Genomic DNA, 24421 nt, shown 5'->3' on the forward strand with positions numbered 1-24421 from the left:
GAAAATCATGTAGGACAGACATGGTCTTGGAAATGGCTTGGCCTCAGCTTCATACATGGTCTCTGTACTTCCCAACAAGACTCATATTTGAGCAACAGTCCTTTATTTATTTTCCTACCAATTATAGGTCTGTTTCCATCATCCCTGTTGGAGATTCATGTTAATTGTGATGTCATGGTCATGCATCAGACCAAAGGTGCTTTTCCCACAAAAGGCAATCAGACTGGCCCACAGTGTCTTCTAGTTCACTCAGTTCCACAGACTGTTCCTGCTGACATCTCTGCCCTGACAGGGGTCATGGTATGTGCTGGAGATGAGGTGAGCGTAGTGGGCCTGCATTGTGGTCATCTTTTAGTGGGAAAGCAGCTACGACCTGCCAAGAAAAGCTGTTCCCCATATATTAGTGGTTCTCCGTCTGCATAGAAGTGATTAGGGGACTCATACACTACTTATTCTGCTACTGCCTCCAGGGACATGGCGCCAGTACAGTGTAAAGCCTCTGTAGTTATGCTTTAGCCCTGGGGTGAACTATGATGAAGCTCACACTGTTTTAGAGGACCTTGAAGCTGCTGCTGCAACACCCAGAGAGGCCCAGCCTGCATAAACCAACACCAAGACAAGAGCAGCACAGGATTAAGGGTTAAATTGCTTTTGTGTATATGCCCTGCCTCCTGGTCTATGCCACACAGTTGCACCACAACCACCCCTTTAAGCTTTAATTATCCACAATGAAATTATTTTTCCCATGACACATGGCACAGCCTTCACGTCCTACTAGTAGCAGCCCTCCCTTCGTTTATACTTTCCACGTGCCCTCGTTTTACTATGAGTCAGACACACTTGCCCTCTCTTCCTATGACTTACACTTTCCTGCCTCAGAGGACACATATATCAGAAGATACATCTGATGGCCCAGTTTATGGATGTCTTCTCGTACAATTGGCATCACCCCTTTCCAAAACCACTGCTAGATAGCCATCGAGTTCAAATCAAATTCTCTGTTAGCTCCAACCATGAAAAAGCAAGCATAGGGAAGTCACCTTTGTTGTAACAAAACACCCTTGAATTGTATGTAATTTTAGTAAGCAGCATATTATCCTCACTTGCCGTACCAAAATGCAATTTATAATTTAAAAAAGCAATAACAATTCAAACCATCAGACTTGCACAGCTTTGAGGGACTGCTTACCGCAGGATGGGATTGCTTCTCTTCTTTCTAATTTATCTGCAAGTGCACATCACCCAGCAGCTCGTGACAACCTGCTCTTTCTTCCTTCCAGGCTGCTGCAGCCAACAGTATTCGGGTCTGAGTGGCTGTTTTGGGGTCTGCTCTCCTCTAACCCTCCGAGGGGTTTGTCATTAGTTTTCATGGAGAGCAGAACAAGGCTGTATGTGGAAAACCAATATTGACATTTCCTTGTTTAAATATCATACATCAGAGGGGGGTCACGGGAGCCAAGGCCACCAGAAAGGGTTCCCCCACAAGCTATTATTTCCTTTTAAAAAGCACCAGGGACCCAGCAGTCTCTGCTGGGCCTCACACCCCCACGTCTGCTCTTCTCTGTGAGGTGGCTGACTGCTGCCGCTGCCACTTAGCAAATACAGATGTTCAGGTCTTTTTCTTTCACTGTGGGTCTCACTCATTGCTGCGCAGAGCCCTGGTACTAAATGAATGCCTCATTTAAGCCCTTTTTTTCAAGGCTATACAAAATACACTGTTCACGCTCACCTCAGTCTTCACTTGCAAAAATCTACAGCAGTTTCCTATAAAATGGCATTCAAACTTATTTTAAAAATTAATTGAACCAATACATCAACAACTTTCATGTTTTCAGAGCCTGCACAGCCCTCGCCTGGGAAATGAGAACTGCGGGAGGGTAATTTTGCATTTAAATCAATGGAGCTCTCTTTCCTGACAAGGGTGCCTCCACACTTTGTAAAACCAAGCAGTCCTACCGGGGTTCAGAAGAAGAGAGCCCATTAGGTGTCCTGCACCTACAGCACACCCCATCTCCCTAACGGGGGCTTCCTCAGGGGCTGTGGGGGTGTAACCCCCATATTGCACCACCCAGTGCAATGCCACCTTTGGGTACTTCCATGACCCTGTACCCCGGTTCCATTCTCCTCCCAATCATCCAAGCAACACCCTGCCTGCCCTGCCTTATGCCCCACATTTTCCCACATGAGAGTGCTTCACTTGGAGAGCGTGCAGGTTCTCAAGGTGAGATTGGATGCTGAGCGAGGAAAAAGGGTGTTTGGGGACTGCTTGGAAAAAGGACCAGGGAAAGTGACAGAAGACATGCCCTATTCCAGGGCCAGAACAGCTACGAGATTTCTCTTTTAATCTAAACCCCTGAATGGATTTGCTGCCAAAAGAAAGATAATCCACATTATGTAGAAACAAAATTATATTCACATGAACACACGCACACAAATGCACACTGTTCTCTTCTAACTGCAGGACACAGGCTTTGGGAGCAGTGGCCTCAGAGAGCCGCAGCAAAGGAGACCAAGGCTGAAGCCAGGAGCTTCCCTGCCTCACTGTACCACCAGCATGGCTCTCCTGATCAGCTGCCATTGTAGTTTTTACAGTCTTGCTTCCCTTTTTTGGGCGGGCAGACACAATCTGCCTCCTGTGCATACAGAGTGCCCAGCACACTAGAGCTGCTGACAGGTAATACAATACTTGCGAAGCTGGCAAGATAAAATACCACTAAAATTTAATGTGTGTCCATCCCTCCATTTATCTCTACATGTCCTGAGCCTTACCCTAGTCCAAAACTTCTCCCCACTGTTTTGTGTTTAGATCATAGCCACAGTACATTAGACGATGCAAGGAAGAGTCATACCCTGAAGAGCTTACAAATCTAAACGGAGCCCAGACAGGCAGCATAAACAGAGGCTATAAGTATATGAAGAAATTGTTTAGGTGGTCATGTAGAGGTCTTTAGGAGATCTTGACAACAGGACTATTAAAACGTTTTTCCCCTTCTCAGGAGTGTTCTGGAGGTGGTGAGATGCTAGGAAGTGGTGAAAAACAAAGACATTGTGACTCGACAAACTGTTACTGAGTGAACATCAAATGTATAAGCCCAGCTGCAAGAAGGGCTGCAGGTTGGTGGGGATGGGGTGCCTGCAGCCTGCTGTTGGTGGCAGGAAAGGGATGGGGCTATTCAGCGAGACTGGATGCGCCTGTGCTCCAAACTGAAGCAGCTTTCATATGCTTCGCTGTCCCTGCTGACTGCTCCAAACCATTGGGGTTTACCCGTTCTGCTTTAATAGTGCTCTTAATTGCTTTGTTTCTGAGGCTTAGCCATTGCTGGATAAGAGCCCTTCCAAGGAGATTTTTAAAATGCCTTCGGGACAGCGAGGGACAGCAGCAGGAGGACTATCTGAACCACTTTGGTCTGAGACATTGGGACTTAGATCCATCCAGGCGTTAATTCAGTGAAAGCCAGACAGGATCAGGCTGAAACTGGCATTATGCGCTGTTGGAAGCAAATACAATTCACATAGTTTTAAGCACATGCAAAACATTTTCTATGGGGACCTGGTGTGCTTTATAAGAGCGCTTGAGGGACCAGGTGACTTTTAGTGTGGTGGATTTCAGTAGTGTAACCAAGGTTTAACATCATGGCCATAGCTCTCCCTGAGGTAGGGATGACAGCAAAGACCAAGCCAACAAGTTGGAAAGGGTTTTTTTTCCTTTTCCATTGCCACTGTCTTTTTTTCCAGCTTCTTGTTATGTATACTGCTTGAAGAGAAAAGCACAGTATCTTATCATCATGACACAAGCCTGTGTTTATCTCTCCCTGCTAAAACGCTGGCAAGAACAGCTCTGTGCAGAACCTATAGGGAGGTATGGAGACCTCGGGGCCATTTTTGCCTACTGCTTTTCAGGTTGCTGAAAAGTTTTGGTCCTACCTCCAGTCAGTGAACAATGAGGCCCAGGGCTAGAAACAGCGGTCACGTATAACACCTATGCAATATCTCTCCTGTAACAAGGCAAGGACCCGTCAAATACACCTAAACCCCATCAGGCCCCTGGGAAATGGGTTCCAGCACTGATTTGCCACAAACCTTGCCCCAAATACAGAAGCACCACCTTGTCTCAAGCCAACCTGAAATAGTTATGTAGACACACACATATCTGCTACTGTCTCACTCTTGCAATCTTCCTTCAGGTGCTTCCTTGCTGTGCAAGGGGGTGTCCCCAGGCCGTCACTCACATGTACCTAAAGGACTATTTACCAGCCACAGCTTATATTCAGGTTTCCCCAGACAAGAGTTGTTAGTCTGACATCTTCGTGCACACATACACAGGAATCTTTCTGAACGCTGTGTGCATGGTGTTTTTCTCTCCCGCCCCCTGGCCGACCTAGGCTCGGCCTGGCCAGACATATGCCACCCCACACCTGGTCTGCATGCTCTGCCCAGGGTCTGTCTCCATCTCCTGCTCCTTGCACAGCTCTGACACCAGCTGTGTCCACAGCACCAGAGCAACTGCTTGAGGTTGCAACAAGGGCACATGAGTCACTTTCCTTCTAGCCAGCCCTGTCTGCTGTGCTCTTGCTCCCAGTTCTTAAGCAGCACTCAGGGGCCAGGTTACAGATTTTTGCCCCTCTCTGGCTTTTGGGCTTAGCAGCACTGCTTTGTACTTGGCACCCATGCTGTCAGCTCCACTGCACAGGCTGGTGGCTTGCTGCTTTTTTCCTTCACTTGGCCTGCCATCTCTTATGTATTAAAGCTTCCCCTGGGCCAAGGCGAGGACACATAGAGGGAGCAGGTAGGCTCAGTGGACACAGGGGAATTTTTCCAGGGTACTGGTGACAAGCATGAAAGTAGCTGGCTTGCTCTACAAATCCAGGGCAGTTGGGAGCAGGGGTTCGCAAGCAGGGAGGTGCCACTTGTATAAACTGGGGTAAGGGCCACCACCAGGTTGGGGGCAAATCACCTTGGCTGGCTCCAGTCAGGCTCCTGTGGGACTGGGGCATGGCTCACTGCAGGGCCAGACATTGCTTTCAGCCCCATACTGTGTCTCCTGGAGGGCCTGCACACTGGTCACAGAGACATGTCTCATCTCCACAGACCTAGAGAGCTGTCCCCGTGGGACACCTGAGGCAGCCCTGCCCCACTGCTGCCACCCCAGGCCCCAGCCCCAACAGCACAGCCCTGCATGCCTCCCGTTGGGCTGTGAGGTGGTGCTGGCCCCCGGCAGCGGGTGTTCCCCGGACTTCGGGATGTAGCCTAGATCAGCCCGAGTCACAATACTGGCAGTGCACATCACCCTGTCACGAGGAGAGCTCACGATGTCCAACCTGGCTGAGAGTAGGGGTGGGCTCCAGAAAACACTGAGTGTGTGCTTGGACTGCATAAAAGGTATTTATTTTGATTGTCCCTTGGCTATAACTTCCAGTGTTCCCCTTTGTTTTACAGCTGCTCAAGTTTACTTGCAGAATTAAGATAGATTTGGGGGGGGAGGGGGAGGAAGGGGGTAGGAAGCCTTTGTTCTCCGGAGTGTGCTTGTCTTACTTTTGCATCATGTGGCCTGAGCGGCACCCCCTCCCAACCGTATTTACTCTATCTCGAGTGAGTCCTTTGAAGGAGAGGGCAGAGTCGTCGTTAACCCTGTGCGTGCCTGCTGGGCCCTCCGCCGGCAGAGCCCGCCTTCGGCGGGGCCACAGCGCGTCCTGAATCCCACAGCCGTGGGCGTCGCTTTGACAGTGTGTCCCCCACACAAAAAGCCCCACAGCGCCCATCCCGCGGCCGGTCTCCGCACCAGCCGTGCGCACAGGGAGCCGGCAGCGGTGGGCCTCTCAGAGAGAGCCCGGGGATACCCCCTTGATCACTAGCAGGCTAGCCTGCTTAACACGAGGTTGGTTGGAGATGCCTATAAACTCGAAACAGCTGCCGGGCTTTGCTCTGGCCTGCCTGCTAAAATACGCCGATCTCCTTTTAATCTGTTTCATATTCACAAATTAAGCACTTAGCCTAGGTAATAAATCATGAGGCAGTTTACGAGGCGAGCAGGAGACAAACAAGTGGAAAGGGAAAACAATCGCCTAAAAGTGCATTCAATGTAAACGGCAAGACGCGCTGGGAAAACCCAGCCCGGGCTCCCCTGGGCGGCAGCAGCACCCTGCAGCCCCGGCCGAGCCTCGCCGGCGGCGAGGGGGGTCGAGCCGACCCCGGCTGAGCGGGCAGCGCCCAGACTTGCCCGCTCCGCGGAGCTCCAGTCGCAGCCCAGGCTCCCGCCTTTGTCTCCCCGGCTACCGGCCGCCCGTACCGGCTCCACCTGGGAGAGACTCCCGCGGCAGCCTGCCTGGAAATAATGACTCGGGCTGGCGATAACCTCGTCTCGCACACACACACACACCGGCTTGGCCTCGGCTGGGCCGGAGGGGGTGAGGAAAGGCATGCCGGAAAAAATAAAGTGAGGGCTCCCCTCACGCCCCAGCTGCTCGCAGAGCCCGCGGGGGACGTGGCGCTCCGCGGTGTCCCGAGCGAAAGAAACCCGGAGAGGTGCTAGGGGCCCCGGAGCCCACATGCCTGTCCGCTTCGCTCCGGTGCCGCCGGGCACGGGGCAGGGGGGCAGCTGGAAAGTAACGCTTTGCTTACGAGAGTTGCTTCCGGGCCCCCTTTCCGGCACGGCCGGTGGAGGGGAGCACCCCGGCTGGCGAGGGAACCATACCTTGGACCACTGTCACGCTCACCACGCGAAAGGGCGGCGCGGGTAGGACGGGGCTCCGGAGGGCAGGACTTATCCTGAGCCCCTCGGCTCCTGCGGCGGGAAAGGGGAACGGGGAGGCAGTCAAGCCTGCAACAGTGCCGGTCGGGCGCTGGTGGTGGGGGACCGGGGCGGTGCTGCCCACGGCGGCAGCCCGGGACGCTTCGGTGCTTTCCCCGGAGGCTCTTCCCGGGACGGCCGCCAGCCGCCCCGGGGGACGCAGGCGGAGGCCCCAAGACAAAAGACCCGGCGCTAAGACCCCTCCTGGCAAAGGCACAGCCTGACGAAAGTATTTCAGTAGAGACTTTTCTTCCTTCCCCGCTGCTCCCCCGGCGGGGCTCTACGCTGGGCCGGTGGCTCTGCGCCGTGCCGAGCCTTGGCAGCGGGGCTGCAGCCGGCTGCAGGAGGAGGTGCGCACAGAGGACGGTGTGCGGGGCAGGGGGGAAGAAGGTCGCCAGCATCCCCTGGGAGAGGTGAGGGGGGGAGCGGTGATTTAAAGGGACTGCCGCGAAAGGGAGCGACACAGACCTGCGGCTGTCCGCCGAGTGCAATCTGCCGAGCTGCGGGTGCGAAGAGCGCTGTCAGGGGCTATTTATCTCTCGCTGGAGCGGAGGCTTCGGTCCCCGCATCGCCCGCCGGTAACAATGGCAGCGGCCGGCGGCTCTCCACGCGTCTGGGAGGCGGAATGGATGGCGGAAGATGCCGCCGCGCTCCGTTCAGACGGGCTCGTTCATGCATCCCTCTTGGCCAGAGCCTCTCTTTACTGCCGCTCCGCCGAGAGCTCTAGCCCGCTCCCCCCCCCGCCTCCACCCACCCCACCCCCGCCCGCCCTTCCCCAATTTTCCATTTTCAGGACTTTGGCGCGGAGCCAGAAATGTCAGGAGGGGATGAAACTTGACACAGAGATCTCAACCCAGAGCGATTTCCTTCCAACCCCCCCGCCTCCGTCCCCAGCCCCTAACTTAACTTGAAGATAGTTTGGCCATATTTCAGTTTGAAAAGAAGGGGAAATTGCAGGTCACTGGTGCATGGTCGGGCCGGGTGCATTTTTTTAATTTAAAACGGTAGACACCGAGGCCTGAAAAGCATCTGCAGCCCGTGCACTTAAACTGCTCCTCCCGGCCGCGGCGCGGTTAACCCCTGTGTGCCTCGGCCGCCAGCTTTCCCTGCCCGGCGGGACTTCGGCCCCGTCCGGGCAGCGAGCCCAGTGCAGAGCCACGGAGAGGGGCCAGGGCAGCAGACCCGAGCGCCGCACCACCCCGGCTCACCCCAGCTTCTCCACCGCACTTCGGGGCTGAGTCGCACCCGCCGGCAGGATGAGGCCCCAGGCACGAAAGGGCGGCCAAGCAACAAGCTACTCGTTGAAGGGAGCTTCCCCCCTGGCCCTCCCCGCTCCCGCCGTCTTGGCCCGGGGCAGCGCTTCCCGCGGAGTCCCCGCAGCACCGGCAGGACAGTGCCGGAGACCCGGGCACGGGGAGGGATGATCGGCTGCTCCCTCCGCCCCCATCCCGGCCCCTCGGTCCGGGACCCCGGGTGGGCTGCCTTCGACCCTGGCCGGCTGGGCGTCCTGATAAGGGCGAGCAATGGGCGGGAAAGGGACGGAGTCAAGGTGCGGGAGGGAAAGGTCCCGAAACGAGGAGCGCAGGGAGTGAAGCCCGAGCTAACTCCGGGAAGGATGCCTCAGCACTTTCTCTATTATGCATTTCCAGCACAAGGAAAGCTAATTCCTCCGCTGAGGGCCTCAATCAGGCATTTATTTGACACTCATGATGCATGAACGGCTAAACACTAGTCTAAGCGGAGGATCAGCCGCTAGTTTATAGCTTGCGAGGTTTTTTTGATGCAGGTGAATTATGTTGATCTCTGAATGCCTCGTATTCCTGGGGGGAGAGAGAAAGAAAACAAGAAGAGGGGGGAGCGTTGGGGCTATGAACTTCTTCAAGCTCTTCTTCCGCACACCCAGGAAACTCTGGCCAGGAGTTTTGGCTGATACCCTCCCTCCCCCACCTCGGCCCTCTCTCGACCCCCAGTCTCCCCCCTGCTGTCTCTCTCCCACGCCCTTCCGCGGTGCGTGCTGGCCCAGTCGAGCGCCTCAGGCATCCCGGCCGAGCCGGGCCGCGCTGCGGGGCCCCTCCACGCCGCGCCGGGGAAACGCTCCCCCGGGGGCCGGAGGCGTAACATGGAGCGGGGAGAGTCACGGAGACAACATGGAGGGGGGAGAATGGAAGGAGGAGGAGGAGAGAAACCATATGGAGCAGGAGGGAGGGAGGCGACGCCGAGAGAGCGAGCCGGGAGAGCAAGGGAAGGAGCGGGGAGCCGAGCGGTCCGGGGCGCTAGAGAGGGTGAGGTGACCCCTGCGGGCCCTGAGGCGCTGGGGACACGGAGGCGGGGGGCGGGCGGCCTTGTCGACCACGCTCCCGAGGGGTTGCGCTTTCTCTCCATCTCTCCCGCGCTTTCCCGGGCTGGGCCTTTAATTCCCCCCCGTGGATAATTTGTTTTTACATTTTTTTCCCCTCCTGCTGGCCTCTTTCCAACTGTTGTTCTAGGACCGAAAAAAAATAACAATTAAGTAGGAGTCATGTCTTGTGACTTGCACAATCTCTTCTAACGCCTGAGTTCAATTTTACACAACATTTAATACAAATATTAAAAATCAATATATCAAGGTGGTTGTTAATGAAATGTTACAGTGAGTGTGTGTCACCAGATAGAATTTCGGTGGGAAACGTGTCTGAGTTAGCAAAAGCTGAATGCTATTGTGTTCTTCATCGTCCTGCTAAAAAACAAAAGATAAAGGTGTTCATTAAATCGTATCAAATCGAATGAAACTCTATTGACGGGTCCCTCCAGCAGAACAGAAGTCTGAAAAGCAGGTGATGGAAAATGAATCTCAATGCTTCTCTTGACAACGGAACAGGAATCGGAACGCATTAAAAATAAATCAGAGCGCTGCTGTAGGTCACAACACAAGGATTAGACTACTGGAATAATGGGACGGGAGACATAAAGGCAGAGACTACCCTGCAGGTACATCCTGGCACTAGAAAGGGAAGCCAGATTTTGTAAGCGATAGGTCACACCAGGTCTGTGAGAGACAGTCTTTGCCCCACTCAGGCTGCTTCCTCATCAGCCCTTCCCTGGCTCTCGGGACTGCAGCGCTCCCCAGCTCCTCGGCATTCTGCCAACTTGGCATTTTGCAGGCTGGTGGCTTTGCCTGTCGTCCCCTCCCGACTCTTTCCACCTCTCCCTTTCCTCCACCCTAGTCGATCCGTTCACCCCCTGGCTGAGCTGCCTTCCGTTAGTCCGGCCTCTCGCACTATTCAGCTGCTCCCTGTGAACCCTCTCAGCCCTCGCAGGAGTTCTTGGGAGATGTCTGCAGAGCGTTCTGCCAAAAAGCTGGCAGCTGCCCGGGCGGCGAGAGGCTGGAGCGCCGCTGACAGCCGCCGCCACCCAGCCCGGCGCCCGTCCCGGTCGCAACCCCCGTTGTCTCTGCGACCAGCTGCGAGCTCTGCGCTAGGAAGGCGGCGGTGGGGGGAACGGGACCGGGGGCGCTCTGCCGTCTGCCGCGGTGTGGCCTAGAGATGATGGTCACGATGAATCAACAGTGGGAGCCTAGGCCGCGGATCCGTGGGAACTTGGGGTGTTCGGCTCGTCCCCGCGCCTCCTTCCGGCGTACCAGAGCCCCAGCCCGGGCCGTGCTCCAGGGGCAGCCGAGGGCAGCGATGAAAGGTGCTCGCCTGCCCCAGCAGCGCTGGAAAGGGCTGTGACCGCTGGGGTGTGGGTTGCCGGCCTCTCTTCGAGCTCTCGCCTCTCCTGCCCCGGCTCCTTTCGCCCCCTCTCCTGAGGGCAATCTGGGCCAGTCTCTCCCGCCCTCGGCGGGCGGCAGGGCTTCTCTAGCCCGGTTTGTCGGGGTGTGTTGAAGAGATGGCTGTGCCTGCCAAGCCCTCCTCGGGCAGGGGGCTGCCTCTTGCCCCACGTGGGCCTGCAGCGGACGACCCTGCAAAGAGGAAGGGACCGGGAGGAGGGATGGCGAACGTATAAACAGAGAGGCAGCAAGACGCAAGGCGGCCAGTCGGTGGCCAGTGCCGCTGGGGAGACCACGGGATCAGCGCTGCCCTACCGCCTGCAGAGCCGGCAGTGACCGAGAAGGCGGCGGGAGGCAGTGGGGAGGCTGATGCGCGGCAGCCGGGAGTTCTCGGCAGCGAGCCCGGAACGCGCAGCGAGAGCGGGAGCGCGGCGCCCCCGCGGTGCGGCCAGCGGGGCCGGCACCACTGAGCCCTGCAGACCCAGCGGTGGAGCGGGAGCCCCGCGGGCACCGCTGGAAACCGTCCGTGAGACGCCGTCCCGCCGCTTCGCAATGGGGCGGCTCCGCACTCCCTCCCTGCCTGTTTCCCTGGGGCCGACAGTGCCGCACGGCAGCGGTTACGCGTGCAGCAGCGCCGGAGCGTGATAAACAAGGGCGGCCGGCTGCCCGCCTGCCAGCCTGGCGGCAACGCACCCGGCCCCGCAGGGCAACAGCATGCCCCAGCCCCGCCTTCCAGCCCGCTCTTGTCCCGGGGCTGCGGGAAACCAGCACACAGCCCCGGAGCCGTAGAGGGGGGCGAGGTGGGAGAGCGAGGTGTGGGGGAACGGACGTGCTCGCCACGGCGGCTCCGTGAGCGGCTGCATGCTCGATCCGCGGACCGTGCCGCGGGTTCCTCTCGCCGGGAGCGCAACTTCTGCTCCGACCTGAAGCCGCAGCTCCTCTGTTTGTTTATTTCCCCGGCCGCGGTGGCCGGCTGCCAAGCACGCCGACCTTGCCTATTAAAAACCCATTTTTCTTGCCCTGCGCAGAGCAGCACTTCGCTCGCTGCGCTCCGTTGTTCCGTTAAAATAAAGCGCTGCAAAGTCTGATAGGGGGTGCTTGGGGGGCAGTGGAGCTGTGCCCGCCTCACGCGGCCTGGGGCCGGTGCTGTCTCCCGGGGCGTCTTCCGGCGCAGCCCGATCCCGCTCCCGCCGCTGCCGTGCCCCGGGATCCCGGCGGGGCGGGGTGACCGCCCTGGCTCCCTGGCCAAGCCATTTCCTGCTCTCCGGAGCCGCGGCCCCTCGCCGGCGGCCAAGCGGTAGCTGGATCTGGTTGGGGGACGGCGGGCAGCGGGGCCGGGCAGAGAATCGGCGGCGGCGGGATGGAAAAATCAACACACGACGGCGGTGGCGGAGAACAGGGCCTGATCCCATTAGCCGCGCCGAGCCGGAGCCGGGCTGAACCCGAACAGCGGGGTCACCGCTGCCCTCGGCACCCCGAGCCACCGGACGGAGCGGCGGGAGGACTATGCCCCCCCACCCTGGTGGCCCCCTGTGGCCCCCTCGCCCTTATCGGTGGTGTCAGCCGAGGAGGGCGGCAGAGGCGACGTCGCTGCCCACCCTGGGAGGCGGGAGCCCGACGGCTTTGTGCCGCTGGGCTCAGGGAGTCGTTCCGCTTCGCCGCTTTGTTCGGAGGCAGTGTTGCCTGCCGGGACGCGCTCCGGTCAGCCAGACCCGGGCGGGCCCCGGCCCGCAGCTCCCTCACCCTTGGCACTGCCTCTCTGCTCCGAGCCTCCTCCGACACCCCGAGAGCGGCCTCTCTCCCCTTCTTCTCTAGAATGATCTAAAAGTCGTCCGAAGCAAGCAGCTTTTAGAGCAGATACAACAATAAAGTATATTGAAATAAGTCTGCGGTTGGTGAGTTTCCAGCAATACTTAATGGCACTCGCGGTAAACAGTCCCTCTCTGTGCTAGCGGGGAAAATCATCCAGACACAAGCACATTCCACCCTCTTTAGGGCTCCCTGGCTGTTATTATAGTTATTGCATTACTCTGGTGTAAGCCTTTTGTAACTAAGCTTCTATAAAGCCCCGCTTACAAGCACCCTGATTAGAATTTTCCTTGCCAGTAACCAAAGGCCACCCGCTTTCCAGTGCTATACAGAGGGAGCCGTCAACAGCCACCCCTCTGAATGTACGCTTTGTTCCTGGCAACAAGGAAACGAGTGGGCTTCTATTGGGGAGAATGCAACCCTTCTTTTAAATATCACACAGCGAGAGCTGGTGGGGCACCGGGCTCTGGAGGGGCCGCGATGGAGGGAGAGAGACGCGGTGGGGTCACGGGAGCGCGGAGTGGCCGAGCCCTAATGCTACCCACGAAGCGGCTGCCGCCAGCCGACGGCCGGAGAATCGTGTTTCTGGTCGCGGCTCTAGTGCAGGCTGGGACGGAGCCGGGGCCTGACTGGAGAAGAAAAGGAGGACGCCAGATAATTGTTTCCCAGCGGCACACATTGCCCTTGGACCCTGAAGTCCAGCTCCCCAGGTATGGGCCAGGCAGTGGTTCCCAGGCCCAGGGACGCGGGTGCAGGGGACAGGCGCGACCCTGCCAGGGGGGCCGGCCGGCACATCAGCATTCCCTCTCCCCCTCTTCCCGCCGCCCCTTCAGAGACCCTCGTTGCTCTGGGAAAGCAAACGCCGGGCGGGTTAGGACATCGCCGTTTCTGCAAATACGGCTTGGCTGCTCCCGTCTCCAGGGGCGAGGAATCCCCCGGCGGCGGGGAAGGACCCAAACTTCCCCGGGTCGCTCCCCCCGGGCAGCTGGAGCGCGACCCGCCGCGCCAGCAGCAAGGAGGCAGCGAGTAGGCAGCCCGGCGGCCTCCCCGCGGCGAGCCCGGCTATTGTGAACACCCGAGAGCCCGTCTCGCCGGGTGTAAGCAATTACCGTGATATGTCCAACATGTATGTTAGTGACATTACTAAGGAGGTGAGAGCTTGGCGCTCAGAGGGCCGAAATGCTGGGCTTTCGCTTTCATTCAGGATGTGTGTAACACAGAGACTCTTCTCAGCTTGCCTGATTTTTAGCTTCCTCTAAACCTCTCTTTTCTTCTTCTTTTTTTTTTTTCTTCTTTTTTTTTTTTTCCTTTGCTCGGAGTGCAGCAATGAGAGACCAAGAGGAAACACGCTGCTGCTGTGCAAAATGTGGACCATGTGTGGGAACTATTTACTCAGAGTGCAACTGCAGGCACCAGGCGAGGGGCTGGCAGAGCCGGGGGGGCGGCAGAGACTCTCTCGCTTTTTTTTCCCCTCGTCTTCCCTAAAGCCAAACCACGTCGCTGTGTGTGTAACGGTGCGTTTTACTGACTTCTCGCTGGGCGCGTGTTTTTGTTTTGTTTTTTCCAGTCCAAGGCTCTCGCGATCTTCTTTTGTGCTCACACACCTCAAGCCTCTGCGGGTAAAGGGTTAAATCTTCGGAGACCTGCACGGAAGCAGCTGAGTTTCAACAGAAAGAAAAAATAAGGAAAAAAAAAAAAGAAAAAAAAGCAGAGGGGAGAAGAAAGGAGTGGGAGCATAAGGAAGCAGGCAAGGAGGGCTGCACGGTCCCCTGATCATCCCTTTGGCTGCTGTAGAATAATAAAAATAATTAATAACAATAATAATCCCCAGGCTTTCTTTTCTATTTGGTGTATCAGGAAGTGCCTCTGGCCTTGAAGCTCCCTATTACCTCTCTTGCTTCCCCCCTCCTGTCCTTTCCCTTGGAAGTGAGAAGAAAAAGGTCTGCAGCTGACAAATATTATCCATCCTTTTCATCGATCGGAGCATATACAGATGTGATAGCTTGATGTACACTGCAAACCGGCTGATCCATCGCTTTCTCCCTCACTCTCTGGCTCTGGTTCGGCCCCCTCCTCCTCCTCCCCCTTTGTTCTCTCCCCCCCCTCCCCACGCCTTTCCCTCTCTTTAAATAGATTTCAAGGCGCTGCCTGTTGGAGAGCAGCTCTCCAGAGAGAGCGAGCTATTGCTTCCCTGCCGATAGCCTCCCCCCTTCTCGGGTTTCCAAACAGAAAACAATCCCCGGCCCGAGGAACCTGTGCTGGGGCTGCAGGAAGGAGTTAAACCGGCCGCGAAGAGCGAGATAAGGAGGCAGCTCCCTTTACCATCCCTTTCGAGTCCTGTGTGGGAAGAAAAAAAAAAAAGGCAAATAGGGGCTCCCCGTCATGCACAATCACGTGGGTAAGGGGCAGTTTGTCCTGGGTCAGGGCCGAACCTGGTTCCTGGCCCCGGCGGGAGCAGCCCCGAGTCCGCGCGGCTCGAAGCGGACGGGCGGGCGGCTGGGAGGCGGCTGGCGGCGCGGAGCGAAAGGGTTAAACCTCCCCTCCACCGCCCTCCTCTCTCGCCAGAGAATAAGCGCTCGCACGAAGCGTTTCTGGGGAGGCAGGCTGCGAGCAGGCCTTTCGCCGTGGATCCATGGCTACCTCGCTGTCTGTCACTGAAATGACGACCCTCCCCTGGTTCCCCGTGCGGTGAGCACGGACTGTGAACAGGCACTTGCCATCAGTTTTACGAAAGGTTAACCAAGGTCCCCGGCTTTTGCAGACGGGAGGCATTACGAAACCGCCTTTGTATCTGCATGCACTTACATTAGAAACAAAAAGAGGCGATGAGGAGGCGAGGGAGAGAGAGCAGCCCTCCCCGAGCAGGGAGCGAGCCGGGGCGGCGGGCTGGGGGCTCTCCCTGGGCAGATGTGGCTACCCCGACGGGCATCTCCCTCCGCGGCGGCACCGCGCCGCTCGGCAGACAGCGCTCCTGCCGAACTGCTGCGGTGGCCCTTGCCGCCAGCCACCCCCCAGCCCTTCCCGGTACCCGCCCGGTGCTGGAGAGAGCCAGCCGGCGGCGGGGCTGCCGAGGCGAAAATGGAGTGGGAGGACGGAAAAGTGCTACCCGGAGAGCTGTTGTGACAGATGCTAAGCTTTGCCCTACGCGTGCTAGTGAGAGAAGGAGTTAAAAGCAAGCTGCTTTTTCGATCGAGCTGCTTCCCCGAGCGTCGGAAGGAGCGGCTTGCTAGAAAGCCGTCCATCAGCAACCAGTCCAACCTGCCCGTGATAATATGCGATCAACACCAAATCACCCCCGCCAGGCACGATCCATCATCGCTACGATGCAATGGGCCCTTGTATGGATGTGTCTACACGGGGGGCGGGCGGGGAGAAAAGGGGAGGGAGCGGAAAAGAAAGAGGGAGAGCGTGTGTGGATGTGTGTGCAGGGAGGGCGCAACATCCACCGGAATGGGAATCGCCGTCTCCCCTGGCTCTCGGCGAGCGGAGCTGCCCGAGCCAGCGGAGCCGAAAGTTGCTGGGCCGGGGCTGAGCGGGGAGCCTGGCATACGGCCCCGCCACCGCCTCCGACTGACATCAGCTTCGCTTCGCCTCGCCTCGCCTCCCCGCCCCCCCCCCCCCCGCCTCGCTCCTCCTGGGCAAGCTTGACTGGCGTAAAATTAATAATTAATAGGGTGAAATTGATTAAAGGGCTGGGCGCGCGATGGGGGCGCTCGGAGAGTCCTTGCCCTTCCTCTTCCCGGCCGCTTCGCATCCGCCTCCCCGCCGGCAGCGGCCCGGGAGCGGGGACTGGCCGCCGCCGCCGAGCCAGGGGAGCTCCGGGGTAGCCCAGCCCGAGCAGGAAGGAAAAGGGCGGCGGGGACCGGAGAGGGAGGAGGAAGGAGGCGGCTGCAGCAGCAAACCCCGCTGCGTGGCTGACTGCAACCGAGATCGGCCGCGTTAGCAGCGGCGGCGGCGGCAGGCGTAGGCTGGCCCCAGGGCTGGCTCGGCTCGGCGCAGCTGGGTGTGTGTGTGTATGTGTGCGTGCGTGTGTGTGTACAAAGCCGGGTCCCGGGAGCTGCCCGAGGGCGGTACTTGGCACCACAAGGCCAGCCTCTCTCCTTCCCCCCCCCCCCTTTTTCCCCTACCGCGATCAGTCTCTGCCACGGAGGGAGTGGGGAACCGCAGGGGACGCGGCCGGGCCAGCGCGCGCCTCAGCCTTCAGCCCCGCGGAGGTGGGAAAGGGTTAAACGTCGGAGGGTGACGGGGGGGGGAAGACGGGGGATGGGGAGCGAGGGGAGGGGGGGCTGCCGAGCACAGCGCTGAGCGCAGGGAAACCACAGCGCACCTGGGCTCGGCTCGGGAGCCGGAACGAGCCGCCGCCTCCTCCTCCTCCCTCTTTCCCTCCCGCCCTTCCTCCAGCTCGGTGCCTGCCTGGCCCGTATCGCGGCTCTATCTCTGCAGCAGCGGGAGCTCAGCTCCTCTGTTCCTATCAGCTGCTCCCTCTAACCTCAGTGACCCAGATAAGCGCGGCGGCCTCCCCCCCACCTCCGCCCGCCAGCTTGCCGGGGGCCCCGGCCTGGCTTCCCACCAGTCCTCCCTGTCCACCGCACCGCCTCCCGCTGCCGCCCCGCGGGGCCGCCTCCCGGCTGCCCCCGGGCCCAACGGGCTCCTCCCAGCCCCACGGCCTCGGCCCCGACCTCAGCGGGGGCAGCAAACCCGGCCCCGCGCCCGCCCCCTCGCTGGGCTCTTCCCCCTCGGCTGGGGCAGCGCTGCTCCCCACCCTCCGTGCCCCTCTCGAATGGCTTGGGGTCATTGTTTGCCTGCGCTGCGCCAGCTCGCCGTCAAAATAATAATTAAAGGCAAAACAAACACCCCGATCCGGTCTTTCCTGGACACACGAGTCGGAGCCACCGCAGCCCAAGTGTTTTTATTCCCGGGCTGGAAATAGCCCTGGCTCCGCCCTGGACAATCGCCTGTCAGAGGCCTCTTCTCTCCCCCCCCCGGAGGCCTTTCCCTGCCCTGCTTTATTTACTTTTGAAGTGTCTGGATTGATGGAACACTGCGGACGGCACTTTCTTCCCCTAGCTCCCTCCTGCACCGGGGCTTCGCCGGAGCCTCTTACCGCACCCGGCGCTCCGCGCCAGCTCTGCATGACCCAAGATAACCCGGCCCCGGGGAGGCCGGGACGAGCGGGGGAGGGTGCTTAACCAAACCAAACAGATCGATCCGTCCCCAGCCGGAGCTGCGGCAGCCTGGGGACGTGTGGGGGGGCACCCCTCACAGCAGCACCCGGGCGGTCGGGGGAGGAGGGAGAGGGAGCCTCGGTCCCAGCCGCCCCGGAGTGGCCCGTCTCCCCGCTCGCCCGCCGAGGAGGGGGCGTAGAAGGGAGATCTCGGCCGGTCCCGTAACGACACAAGGGATAAACACCAAAGTTATCACCAGCCGTGACCAAAATAAATGTCTGTGATAAAAAAGCACTGACAGGATGATCCATTACGCGGGTGTCACTGCCTACAACGAGGTTCAATCAGATACGCCGGTTGCCGTGGACAACAGGGGAAGCGGCGGTACCGGGCTGACGACTTTTCTGGAGAGGCAGGTGGTGGTTGCCATTAGGGAGGTGACACGCCACGATCTGCACGAGGGTGGCCCGGCGTCGCGGGAAGGGACAGACCGCAGCGGTCCCCCCGCCACTTTTCCCCTCGACCGCCGCTCGCCCCGCGGCCCCTCCAACCGGCTGCCCGCCCGGGAGGCGATCCTGAATCACCGACACATGTTCGTGGAGAGGAGCGTTCTCCGCACAGACGGCCCCCGAAACATGCCCTATGCGCCCGAGGGAACACAGACCCCCATTGGGTACCTTCCCGGTTCGTGCCCCCCTCCCCCAATGCGGGGCCAGCACTGTTCGGCTCCCCGCAGCTGCCCGCTCCCTGGACGCCCGCATCTCTCCGCAGCTCGGCAGGGGATATCAATGAGCGTTTGTTCGGTGCGGCACGGCCGCTTTCGGAGCGATGCCCTGTTATTAGAAGGGAAAGGGGAGGGAGGGAAGCAAGAAAGGCTCTCTGCGGGCTCGGTGCTGCCCGTCCTCGCCTCTGGCGGAGTCGCCTTCAGGTGCCGGAGAGCGGGCAGCGGGGGCCGGGCTGGCTGGCAGCGCTGCCGGGCAGAGCCGTACTCCAGGGAGTCGGGCTAATCGCATGACAGGTCAACTCGGCGGGACGCCCGGACCCCGGGCGGTGCGATTAATGAAGGCTCAGCAGCAGCTGGGACGGATTGCAGGCCGATGCCCCTTGTGTCACATTCCTCCGGATCGGGCCGGACCGGGACTAGCCCCTCTCTGGGGAGGGGGCAGAAGCGGCGAGGACAAGCTCCCCTAGCCAGTCGGGGGAGCAGCCCCTCTCCCGTGGGCACCCTCCGGGCCAAGCAGACTTTGAGAACGGCCGTGCCCGAGGTGAGGAACGGTGGGGCACAAGGGACGGTGCACCCTCGGCCGGCGGGAGGAGCGATGCCGGGGCCACCCCCGCCGGTGCCCCGGTGCGTGACACGCCAGTCCCCTGCCTCTTTGGGGTAAGAAACTTCCTGGCTGCTAGCGACGGGTGGCTGCGCCGCCGCAACGCATCCTCCGGTTCCAAGCTTCCCCCCCACCGACCGTAAACGCATCCCCCCCCGCTGCCGCCCCCTTCCCGTCACGATTTAATGCTTTTCATGTTCTTCGGCAACTGCGTTTCCGCAGAGAAACCCCGGCGCGCTCCCAGCTCGGCAGCTCAGCTGTATTGTGGCGAGCTCAGGCACAGCCGGAGTGAATCCATTACGCCTCGATCCTACAATACAGGTTTATGCGGATACCCTCTGATTTACATTTAAAACAGCACACAGGCATTGTCTGCTAGCCTGAAAAGAAAACACAGCCCCGTAACTTCAAATGACCTTCAAAGCAATGCAATTAACTCTCGTAATTATCAGTACACGCCTTTTAGAAAAGGACACAAGTGCTTGCGTCGGTACTGTTCCACCTGGTTAAGCAGCCTCGTCCTACTAGGGAATGACCCCCACCCCCATCTCTCTTTGCAGTCCCCAAATCTGGGAGTCCCTCCGCCGTTTCTACATTTCGAAATCTCCTTCATCCTCCCCTTCCCCCGCCCGCCGCCTGGGCTAAGGGACAGCTTGCTCAGCGCGACGAGGCTTTGTCACACCGCCACACACACCACCACGGCGCTGGCTGGTGCCGGCGGCGTGTTTGCTTTCCCGGCTCCCACAAAGCTCTCCTCTCCCGCCGGCCCCCGGACCGCAAGCCACGCAGAGCCGAAATTTAGGTTAATAGGATGGGCTTTGATCCGTGGTCCCCTTCGCCCTCCCCTCACCCCGAACGACATCGATCCGCTGCATTTACTCCCGCGCCGACCGGCGCTCCCGCAATCACGCTCTGCGCGACCGGAGAGAATAAATAAATATCCCCGAAATACCCAGCCGGTGGCGGCCCCCGGCCCTGCCTCCTCCGGCCCCGCGGCCGCGGAGGTGCGCACGAGTGGCCGGTCCCCGGCGTCTGAATGTGCAGTGTCATGATGGCTCCCACGGCCCGCGGGAGCACCGGGGGCGGCGGGGACGCGGGCAGCTCGGGGCGGGGGTAGGGGGCTGCTGGCCCCGCAGGAACATCTTCCCCCCCTTCCCCTTCTCTTTTGCACACACACACACACGCACGCACACACAAAATAAATAAATAACGAGGCGGCTGGAGCCATCTGGGGTTGGATGGCTTCTCATCTCATTACAGAGCATTAGGAGAAACAGGCAAATATACAGCTATTAAAATTAATCGCCTCGCGCTGTCAGCTGAACATAATGGAAATTATTTATAGGCTGCCTACGATGCCTTTCTCGTCACGGAGGCTTGGTGCGGAGAGGCGCACTCGCGGCTCCCAGCACGGCACGGAGAGGCGTGCGGGGCCGTACGGGGGGGGAGGGGGGGCGGGCTCGGTTTGGCCCCGGCCAGCGAAATTTGGGAGCTCGGGGCGGCGAGGGTGGGGGAAAGGAAGACAAGCGTCAGAAGCGCCGCGTTTAACGATTTAGGGTGGCTGGTTTTCAGGTGACTGGAGAAGCAGCGAAGGCGCACACAGGGCAAACCGCGATGCTGAGGGCCCTCACGGGCTGCGCTGGCGGAGCGTCCCGGGGGCGGTGGGATGAAAGGTCGGGGGCAGCAGGAGGGCTCCTGCAGAAAGAGAGCCGCTCGGGAAACGGCGCTGAGTCCTAAGCAGGCACCGTGCGATGCGGCGAGGGCATGCCGCGGGAGGGGGCGATGCGCTTCCCGAGCGATCTGTCTGCAGATCTCCGCCACCAGATGAAATGTTAATTACCAGCCCTTCCGCTTCTGCCTCTGAAGCTGGCTTTCGGAGCTGTTTGCTTCTGCTCCGAGGGAGACGGGGGTCTCTTCCTCTTGGGGGAAAACAAAAAACAAAAGACCAAACCCAAAAGCTATACCCAGTCTGCTATGCCAAGCATAGATGGCCTGTTTTCCCGACTGATAGGTCGTTTGGTAAGCGAGAAGACGCTGCTCGTGCATTTCTCCTCTCCGTCCGGGGTTGTTTCGTCCAAGAGAGCCGTTCCCGGCTCGACCCACTGCGGTGCTCCGCTGACGTGACGACTGAAAGCCTCCGCAGGGCCCGGAGGAGGCAAAGTACGGCTGCCACAGGCTGCAGGAACGCTTGAGCAGCCCGGGTAGCACAGGTTGGGATGGGGGTAAGGTGCAAGAAAGCCCTGGCGAGAGGCTGGAAGCCTTGTTCCGCCAGGCTATAGAGGTTAATAAATACACCCGTCCCCTCTCCCCAGCCCGCCTGAGGCTAAGACTCGCAGCTCAGCGGGTAATTGACAGTCTCAATCCAAAATTGAAACATGTGTTAACAACAACGCCACGCATCCTAGGAGCTACCCGGGAGATCGCCACCTCACGGTCTTTATATATTATTTGAATCCACCGGAGGAAAGTATCACGAGGTTTTCAGAGCACGTTTCACCCCTACCTGTAAATCAGCTCTTATCACTGATGGCTGCTCAGACAGACCCAGCCTCTGCTTTACAGCGCCGGAGGAGGAGAGCCATTGCTCCCTCGCAGCGCTGTTTCCGTGCCGCCTCCAGGCGAAACCTGCCGGCACCCATCCGCTTCCCGAGGGACTTCCCACCCGCCAGGGGTGAGCGTAGCAGCGAGGCAGCGCCGGCTCGCGTGTCCGGGAGCGGGTGAGGACGGGCGGATCCGTCACCCGCACGGCGCGGGGCTGCGCGGATCCTCGGCGCTCCGGCACGGCGCTGGCGGCGGGGACGTGGCTCCCGGGGGAGAGCGGCAGCACTACGGCCCGGCCCGCATCCAACCCCCCCAGGCAGTCATCTCCCTACCAGGGCAAGCAGCCCACCCCTCCCCGGGTGAAAGTTACACAGCCACAAGCGGGAACGGGCGCCCGCGCCGGCGCAGCGTCTTTCCCATGGACCCGTGTTTCTGGGTCCCAGCGGAGCAGCAGCAGTCCTCCGCGCTGAGCTGAGGGCCTTTCTCCCAGCAGTATTCCAACAGCTGCAGTAGGGTTGCCTACTCCATGTAGAGCAGGGAAGCTGGGGATCCCTAGCTCCACCCTGAAACCCCTTTAACGAAAACTGCTTCAAGGGCCTATGCTGTCCCCGGGAGGAGGGATCGGGCCAGGGCAGGGAAAGAGCAAAATTGTGCAAAGCAGTTGGACGTGCAGAGGCAAGACAACACTGGCAGGGTTCCCCAGGAAAGGCAGGTCTCCAGGGCCTCCCACCACCGGCTCCATCCCTTCCTCCCACCGTTGCCATCGTCCCCTTTTTACACTTGTAGCCTGTGCGAGGACCATCCTGCCTCCTCCACCGCGGAGGCGACCGCAGATCCCCCTGCCCCGGCAGTCACACCCCGCTCAGGACGGCAGCTGACTGTGAGCCCTGCGTGGAGGTCACGACCAGCGGAACAGGCAGATGGAAAATCCCAGTTCCTGCCGCACGTAAACAAGGTGGGGACGGGCAGAGCGGCCCTCGGCGCTGCGCGGGAGGGTAAGGGCGTGGGACCTCTCCTCCGTGGCCCGCTTCCCGCCCAGACACGGCTCTTGCCCCGGGAGCTCCCTCCCACGGCGGGCGCCGGCCGCGCTGCGGTGTGCGGAGGAGGATGGGCTCGGGAGCTCCGTCCGGCGAAGGGACGGGGCTGACAGTGGGGGTGGCCTCCGCGGGCGCTCCTGGGAGCCGCCCGGGTAGAGCGCCGGCACGGCAGCAGGGCAGAGTTTCTGCCCGCGTCCTCAGCCCCGCGGCGCGCCCCCCCCCCCCCCGCGCCGCTCGGCAGCTCTCGCCCACGCGTGAACTCGCACGCACGCTGAGTCACACGGGCACGCCGCCTCTCGACACAGTGTCACGCACACGCTGCGTGTGGCACACATGGCCTCTTCGCGCGCGCTCTGTGTCACACACACATTTGTTCCCACGCACACTCGCTGCCTCTCTCGCACGGGCACTGCCTTCCCCGGGGAAGCCTGCCAGCTCTCACATTCGCCACCTCTCTTCCCCCCGGACACAGGCCGAGGAGGTCGCACTCAGCCACATATTCCCTTCTCTTACACCCGGACTTTGCCACACAGCCACACGCACTCCCACTGACCCGCACTCGCGATCGCACACGCTCAGGGTTTCCCACGCAGGCACACGCGCGCTGCCTCCCTCACAGCACGCTCCCGATCCCCCATGCGCATCGTCTCGCAGGCACTCGTCGCCGCAGACTTCCACACACGGAGCCGCACGCCGTCCTCGGCTGTTCTCCGAGCACGTCGCCACTCGTACATGCCTCCCCCTCCCGAACCGCCGGCGCTCACGCCCGGGGCAGCGAGCGGCCCTGCGGGGGCGGCCCCAGGGCCATACCCGGGAGGCCGCGTATGTTCGCTTGCGGGAAACCCGAGGACCTTCCCTGCGGCCCCTTTGGCAGCGCTACGCCGCCACTGCCGGGCCAGCTGCGCGGCCCTGGTCCGGAACAGCTTGTGTTTGCTCCCAGCAGACGGCCAGGCGGGCGGCGGTAGGAAGGGTCAGCCGGTACTGCGCCGCGCAGCACTGGGCAGGGGGCACCACGGGGAGCGGAGCCCGAGGGTCGCGGGGCAGCGGCGAGGACTCCGCAGGCGACCGGGCAACCCCCGTCCCGGGGACACCTCCGCCCCGCTCTCGCTTCGCTGATACGCTTTATTCCCCCACCTCGCCCCATCTCGCCGTCCCAGACTAATGCTGCGGCTGCGCTCCGACCCGCGGGCGGGTGGCCCCGGCGGAGGCAGCGCCGTGCGCTCGGCGGCTGCGATGTGCGTGCTGCCAGAGCCAGCCGGGGAAAGGCCAACGGCGCCCGAGGCGCGGGCAGAGGTAGCGGCTGATCTCTTGGCAGATCTGAGAGCGATTTGGCCGCCACAGCCGGGAGGCCGGCCCGGATTATTCATCACGAGCGGACGAACACAATCCGTGCCCCCCACCCCCTCCTCCGGCTCTGGATATTTTGTCCCGGCCGTACAAACAATATTCAACTTGTATCCTCTTCCGTGAAGGCACCGGGAAGCCGGAGACTGCCAGGAACAGGCTCCCGTGCAGCGCACGGCAGCGGGATCCTGTTTCCCTCGCAGCCGGCGAAGAGCGGCAGCTCCGCGGGAAGCGAGCGCTTTCCGCCCCCGCCCGGCGCACGGCGGCGGCCTCTGGGCCCTGCCAGGAGTCATCGGGGGGGGGCTGGCCGCCGTCCGGGCTCCCGGCCCCCGCCCGCAGGCGAGGGCCCCCGGCGTGCAGCCGCTGCTTTGCAAACCGCACGATCGCAGCTCTCGGAGGGCGGCACGGCTCTGGCAGTCGGCGCTGCCTTTCTGTGCCAAGCCGCGGGCACAGCGGGGCTCGGCGGCCTCGGGCGCAGCGCTCCGCTCGCCAGCAAAAGCCGAAATAAAAGCCAGCCCCGCAAACATCCCCGCGGTTTGCCGGGCGCCGGTTTCCCCTTTTGCTCCCCGCAGCCGCCGGGGAAGAGCAGGCCTCTCCCCAGCGGCAGCCACAGGCGGAGCGGGGCGGGGAGGCGAGCTCCCCCCGGGCCCCCTCGCCGACCCCACTCC

Source organism: Nesoenas mayeri (assembly GCF_963082525.1).
Source record: "Nesoenas mayeri genome assembly, chromosome: 1".
Lineage (NCBI taxonomy): Eukaryota > Metazoa > Chordata > Aves > Columbiformes > Columbidae > Nesoenas > Nesoenas mayeri.